This window comes from Rhinolophus sinicus, linkage group LG07, assembly GCF_036562045.2.
Source record: "Rhinolophus sinicus isolate RSC01 linkage group LG07, ASM3656204v1, whole genome shotgun sequence".
Classification (NCBI taxonomy): domain Eukaryota; kingdom Metazoa; phylum Chordata; class Mammalia; order Chiroptera; family Rhinolophidae; genus Rhinolophus; species Rhinolophus sinicus.
This window is the reverse complement of record NC_133757.1, coordinates 30,392,443-30,400,000: the sequence shown is the minus strand read 5'-3', so window position 1 is coordinate 30,400,000 and position 7,558 is coordinate 30,392,443. Positions and strand designations below refer to the sequence as shown.

The following is a 7,558-nucleotide window of genomic DNA, read 5'->3' as shown; positions in this document are numbered from 1 at the left end:
AAGTCTTGTCTCTGTTGTCTCTCCGTGGGGCTCAGCATATTTCTCTCAGTCATTGGCTGTCTGCCCTTCTCTCCTCCTTTCTCTGTCTCCTTCCCTTCCTTATTCCTGCCTTTTCCTCTAGCTGTGGGTGGCGGTGGCGGCTGCTGCTGCTGCTGCTGCTGCTGCTGCTGCTGCTGCTGCTGCTGCTGCTGCTGCTGCTGCTGCGATGCTTTTTCTATTGATGGAATGAGCATTAAGGATGCCCAAATACGGTAACAGGATTTGGTCACCAGTGAGATCATGGTAGCCAGGCAATGCTTGCACGCTGCACAGTGGACAGGAAACTCAGGACTGTCACAAACGCTAGCCCACCTTATGTCCAGACACTTAAGATCAAGGTGGGGGGTGGGGAAGAGTGGTGTAGCCAGGCCCCAGTTTATAAAAGGGGGCAGAAGCTCTCTACTGGCAGCTGCCACTTGTTACAATTCAGTCAATTTTCTATCCCACAACAATTTCCATTCATGCCTCTGTTATGATCACTTTGCTGTGCCCTTACTGGAGGGGAAAACATCTTCCTTAGAATAATTTAGATAATTAGAGTAAATCACTGGATAAGGAAAGCTCAGGTACAACAATGAAACTATTGAAAGTTTTTTTTTTTAAAAAAAAACACCTTCTTTTAAAAGAATGTTCAAAGAAATTGCCACATAAGAGTTCTGGAATGTTAAGAGTTCCGCACATGTCTTTCTGTGGCTAAAGCCAGGAACCTTCTAGAACACTGCAATTGCTTCTTGCTTAGAGTGAAGGATAAAGGTTATTTTTATTTGCCTGAGATTCAACCCATCTGAGAAGTATTTTTCTAAGGTGCTCCTTGAGCAAAAGGCTAGCTAAAAAGCTTCCAACCCACCTATGGGGGAATAACTTTTTCAATGAAAGAGCTTTCCTAAATCAAGCATTCCTCTGTGGCATTTCAGGGAATTCATTTTTACTGACTCCTTCTAGAACCTGCAGAAAATCTTCAAAATGGACAGCACCAATTTCGGCTGCCGAAGACAGCTACAGTGAGAGGCAAGGGAGACAGGCTATAATGCAAAATGTTAAGGGTACAACTCCATTTTTCTGTATTTCCCGTGTGTGTGTGTGTGTGTGTGTGTGTGTGTGTGTGTGTGTGTGTGTTTACAAGAGTCCAAGCCAGAAAGGCAGGGAATACTATTCCTTAAATTCATGGCTCATGAAATTGATTAGAAAAGGTTTTTAAGTCTTTCAGAAGGGCTGTATAAGGTGTGAAACTTTCCACCTAGGACAAATTCTAAACTGTAATGATACTTCCCTCAACCTAACCTGCTTATTACCATTTACTGAGCACTCATCATATGCCACGCCCTGGGATAAATGTTTAAAAGCTCATTTAAATTTCACAGTAACTGTTTACTACAGATACAATTATTCACTATTTTACAAATGGAAAAACTGAGCCTGATGGGTTAAAGCAATTTGTTCACACAGCTAGGAAGGAAGAGCTCTAGGATTCAGACTCAGGTCTGCTGACCTTACAGTCTGTTTTCAAATAAATGTCTGTCTCATGGGCAGGCTCGCCACCTAAGAGTCCAGCTACAGAAAGAAAAGTGGTTGAGCCTCAGTGGCAACAAATATCCCAGATGAGGAGCCTGCTTCCTCTCCCCGGGGCCTGTTTAGTAAATCTCAGAATGTTGTGGAGATCATTGTAGTAAGAACTATTTAGATTTGTCCAGCCCTATACCAGTTGCAAAGGCTGATATCTGTTATCTTGGATGATCGTTGCTAGAACTCTGTGAGTTAGGGTTATTGTTCCCAGTTTAATGGAAAAAGAGACTAAGACACAATGAGATTAAGTGATTTGCTCCAAGTTACATACCTGGTTACTAACAGCCAAGACTTGGGCCAAGGTCTATCTGACTCTGTCCAGTGCCCTTTGAGCTACTTCTTCTGGGACAACTCTCGTCAATTGATCATGACTACTCTGAAGTGTTGTTTTGAAAAATAGTCTTAAGGTGGGTTAAGACTCGGCAAGATAAAGTGTTGTGATTGATTAGCCATGCCTGTATGGACACCAGGATAAAGAGAAACAGCACACTCATGCAATTATATCATTTCTGATCTATTTAGCTCAACCGCATAATTTTACAGATGAGAAAATGGAGGCCCTGCCTCAGAAATTCTGAGAATTCTCAGAATTTGAATTGAGTTGATTCCACCTGAACTGGAACTGCATTGAATGAGTTGAGTTGAAGTGAAACAAAGTGAAGTGAATTGATTTGAATTGAATTGCACTAAATGTACCTGGACCAAAGTAAATAATGTTAGGCCTAGTGATCAATATATTACATAATGAAATATTGAAATAAAACAGAAACAGAGCTAAAATTTGTAAGAAGGAAGATACAGAGCATCTCCTGATCCCACATTCTCACTACCCAGAAATTGATAATAACTAATAGTAAATATTATTAATTTATACCTTTAATAAGATACTGAGTAGTGTTTTTCTTCTTGCCCTAGATTTGTTGTCTAACGTCTATGACTGAAAAACAAGGAGAACATCCATGCACTATAAGAGTTGGGGCCAAACCCTTACCACAGGGAAGAGATGGTAAAAGTAGGCCTGCTGAAGCCACATTACCACCTGTTCCATACCACATCCTCAGTCTATATGGAAGACTATCAGCTCCATCACACTGCATGCCTCCTTTTAATAATAAATATTGTTCAATGCCAATTTGCCATCATAAAATGTAATTGATAGATAATATAACTTGCATATACATATAATTTCCCCAAAAAAACAATAGAATGCCCTAACTTGATAGAAATAATATAAATAAAGGGGAGGTAATTTATAAAATAATACGTGTTTTAATAGGTATTTTCTGGGGCACCCCAACACTAGAAATAATGAAGTCATTGATTGTTTAGGTCAACTTTTAATGCATAAGTGTGGGGACAGAGCCCCAGAGAGCAGTTTCCAGGCTCTCGGCCTCACATAGAAAGGTGCTGGCTCAGGTAGTAAATGGCCATCAACTGTGATTGGATGGCCATCAGCTGTGGCTAGTTGGCCGTCAGCTGTAACCAGTGAGCCATTGGCCACAATATAACTGCTGTGGCTACGCTAGCAGAAAATGAGGGGCTAGCAAGAAGATGGTGGCTGAGCCTACAAGTGGTGCAGTGAGGGTTGCGAACAGTGTGGCTCCTGCTTCCTATTTCTCCAACCCAGCCGCCAGCGAGAATATAGTGGTATGATTCCCCTACCTATGGCTCCGTGGGTGTTCCTTTTTGACCATATCCTGCGTTCTTATGTGGGGAGCGGGAGCAGAGACCCCGTAGGCCGCCCTGCATGACAATAAGTTTGGATTTTTTAAAAATGTAAGACAATGTACAGTTTTGAGTATCATTGACACTTTGTCTTTATATTTAAAATACTGACACAAAGAGTAAATAAGTAAATTCGTTTGTATATATAGACTTATTGTCCATGAAATGAAGATCAATCTATTGGCAACTTAAACAGTACAACTGGCCTCGTCATCAGTGATGTCATTGTCCTAACAGTTCTTGGTAAAATTCCTAGAAAAACAAGTGCTGTATAATTTTCCCTTGATTTACATGGTAGTTATGTTCCTGGCCTCACCCATTAAGTGTCAATGCCATCTCCCATTCACTGTGACAACAAGTAACAGCTCCAAATATTTCCAAATTGCCCCTAGGAGATGGTGTCACCCTGTTGAGGTGACATTGTCCTCTATAAGAAAAGACTGGGAATAGAATGGAAATGTAAGAAAGTATCAGCTGTGTCTACTACTACAGTTTCCTGGATGAGTCGGAGGCGGCAGCTTCTTACCCTAACCAAGTAATAAGGGGACACCAAGAGAATTGAGTATAGAGATTGGGGCTTCCCACATGAAAAAGAGGCTGGCATCTCCTCCCCCACCCCCAGTTGGATATTCACAGAAGACAGCTCATCAACCTCTGCATCAAGGAGAAATAGAGAGATGTGGATGGAGGGTGCAGAGATGACCCACCACTTGGAGCAGCTCCATGCCCACCGCTGGGCCTGGCAATGAACTTGAGTTTCCCATAGGACAGCACAGTGCATTGCAGAGAGCTGGGTTTGAGCCATCTTGCTATTATCCCACCTGAGAGGGTTGTCTATCCAATGCAAACACCCAACAACAAAAAGGTGTTCATGTGCTGCTCACCCTTGGTGGAGCTGAGGTGGAAGGAGAGTCTAGGAGTAGAAGAGATGGAGCTGGAGACAAATCTAATCAGAAAGGTATAAAACAGGAGGAGAGGAAGGGGGTCTTCAGGAGCCTCGAAAGAACTGCTACATGAACATCTGTCACACAGAGGCCTGGACGTTGATGAGCGTGAGCTGGATAATTAGCAGTACAACAAGGGAGGCCCTCATCCAGTTAAGTAAAAACAACTTTGTCCTTTCTCCTTCCCTTTCCCCACTTGTGATGGTTAACTGTATGTGTCAACTTAACTGGCCACAGGGTATCCAGATATTTGGTTAAAGATTATCCTGGTGTGTCTCTGAGGGTGTTTCTACATGCAATTAACATTTGAATTGGTAGACTGAATAAAATAGATTGCCCTCCCCAGTGTGGGTGAACCTCATCCACTATCTTGAAGGCCTGAATAGAACAAAAGACTAAGTAAGAGAGAATTCGATCTCTCTGCCTGTCTTTGAGCTGGGATATCAGTCTTCTCCTGCCTTTGGACTCAGATTCAGACTGAACCGTACACCATTGGCTCTCCTTGTTCTCATGCCTTCAGACTTGGACTGGAACTATCCCATCAGCTCTCCTGGGCCTCCAGCTTGTCAATTGCAGTACTTGGGACTTCTCAGCATCCAAAATCACGTGAATCAATTCCTTATGATAGATAGATAGATAGATAGATAGATAGATAGATAGATAGATAATATTCTATTGGTTCTATTTCTCTGAAGAACCCTGACTAATAAAACACCCCAACACAGTGAAGGAGCTAGAACCAGACAAGTGGAGAGGAAAGGTTTAGAGCTTTGAACCACATGGGAGATTGAAGTTTTATACTGTACTAGACTAACTTTCAACAGCTGAAAGTGAAAAGAGTGTTATGGAATATATCTAAGATGCTGTTGATACATAAAGTATGAATTGATGGAATATAATTGGAACTTGGGAGCAGCATTTGAAAGAAATCAAAACATTTCATGTTGATACCTCAACAGGTTGAAATGCCTCAGTAACCTAGTTACTACATACTTGACTTTATCCCACAGAAGATTTAAAGTAATTTATAAGAAGCCCTTTGATACAATAAAAATGAAAACTAGGATCAGAATAAACATAAATTGAACAGCATGATAATCAAGAAAAAGGGCAAGTCTGGTCAAAGATCCATAGGACTTCCAGTTAGTTACATACTCAATAGGGTTAAGCTGCAAATTTTGATTTCTGGTCTTCCTAGCAATCAAAGCAGAAAGGGGAACACGACTTGTTAAATGGTAACAGGGATAAAATATGCTCACAATTTCCAGAATAAAAATGCTCTGGGAGGTACACAGTGTGATCAAGAAATGAACCCCAATGGCTATCCCTATCTAATGGTCTGTCCTCCAGTGCTTTAATGGTTTGGACATGCCTTCCAATTAATGAAATGCCATGGATTAATAATACTGATGACTAAAGCTGAGAATCACTGTGTGCTGAGTACAGTGCTAGCAATTTTTTTTGTTGTCCCCATTTTATAGATGGGGACCCTGAGACTCATAGAGATTTGACATCGACCTACTGGCAAGTGGCAGAGCCAGAGTTAGAAGTCAGGTCTGCTGGTTCCTAAGTCCGTACTCTTTACTAAACCCAATTCTGTAATGCTATTATGAGAAATGAGACAATGCTAAGTGCCATCTTAGCCCGAGTGCCTAAGGATGGAAGCAATCTGATTAACTGAGGAGTGAACATACTGGTGACAGCTCATAGTTTTGAAAAGGCAACAATATGACAACAGTGAATAACAAAACCTCACCCCATGAGGGGTATGCTCCATGCTACTTGGTCTTTCATGCCACAAAGTGAGAATCCACACCCCTCTAACATATTTAGGGTAGGAATTTGAGATATATATATATATATAATATATTATAAATATATATTTTTAAAACATATTATAAATATATATAAATATATATATTTAAAAGTATTATAAATATATATTTTTATAAGTATATATATTTATAAATATATATATTCTATACATATAATATATATAAATATATATATTTATATATATGTATATACTATATATATTTATGAAGAAGAAAGCACAATACTGGTTTAAAAAAATTAAGTGACTCATACAGCTTTCACAGTGAAGCTTTTGGTTTCACAACTTAAGGCAAGAACTGATTTCCCCAATTCTGCGGTCCAGTTGGCTTTGAGTTCTGAGATGCCTGTGTTCTGTGTAAGGAAGGCAGCTGAAATCCTGTAGAAAGTGGTTCAAGTTTGGAATCTGAAGACCTGAGTTCAAGTTCTGTCTACTTAAATTGGTTATCTTGAGTGATCTTGAGTTCCCATTTTCTCATCTATAAAACTGAGATAATAAATCCTACCATTCAGGGAAAGGATGAGAATATATATGTAAAAATATGTTTATAAACCCTAAACTGAAATTTTACAGTATGATATTTCTGGGGTAAAAAAGCGAGGCAGCCAGCTGGCTGGCTGAAAGAGCAGTTGGTTAAGAATAAAGAGATCACAGTACGTACTCACACATAGTCTGGGTCCCCGTGAAGTGACCTAGCACTCTGACTAACTTCCTGGATTTAGATAAATCATACACTTTTTAAACTTATTTTTCTCAGCTATTAAGTAAAGTTAGGCTAAATGTTATCAAATGCCTTTTTTTATCCCTAAATATTTTGAGTTTTGACGGTTGGTTTGTTTCAATTTGTTTTCATGTTTGTGTAGGAATATAAACTAGGATCAAGAATATTGTTGCCTGGATTTCTATTTTGAAAAATGTCAAGTGTGAAGATTCCCAACCCTTGATATTTGTAACTAACACATGTAAAATCATTCAAAGTGACTTTTGGAAGACTAATCTGTCAGCAAATTTCAGCAGAGGCATCTGAGTGCTGAACTTCAGATCTTCAATGGGTTATAATTTCTCATTGTTTTCCAGTTGCATTTTCAGCTCTTGAAAAATTGCCGTTTACTTATGATTACTCTATTAGTTTCCTAGGGCTGCCATAACAAAGTACCACAAACAGGGTGGCTTAAACAACAGAAATTTATTGTCTCACAGTTCTAGCAGCTAGAATTCTAAGACAACATGTCGATAGGGTTGATTCCTTCTGAGGGCTGTGAGGAAGAATCTGTTTCACACCTATCACCTAGCTTCTGGGTGTTTACTGGTTACCCGAAAATTCATGTGTCGGAACCTTAACCCCCAGTATCTCAGAATGTGACCTCATTTGGAGATGAGGTCCAAACTTTGGGGAGACACAATTCAACCTATAACAGTTACTCACTGTTAGACTGAAAAATCACAGCCACAA

General features: G+C 39.9%; 1 long non-coding RNA gene across 1 annotated transcript in view; it reads left to right on the top strand.

The window, feature by feature from the left end:
- Window positions 1-2,786, top strand: part of LOC141572798 (uncharacterized) — a 12,868-nt gene extending 10,082 nt beyond the window's left edge. Inside the window, exon 3 of the long non-coding RNA XR_012498293.1 lies at window positions 2,518-2,786. This is a non-coding gene — a long non-coding RNA (uncharacterized LOC141572798). The remainder of the gene's footprint in view (window positions 1-2,517) is intronic.
- The last annotated feature ends 4,772 nt before the right edge of the window (window positions 2,787-7,558 follow it).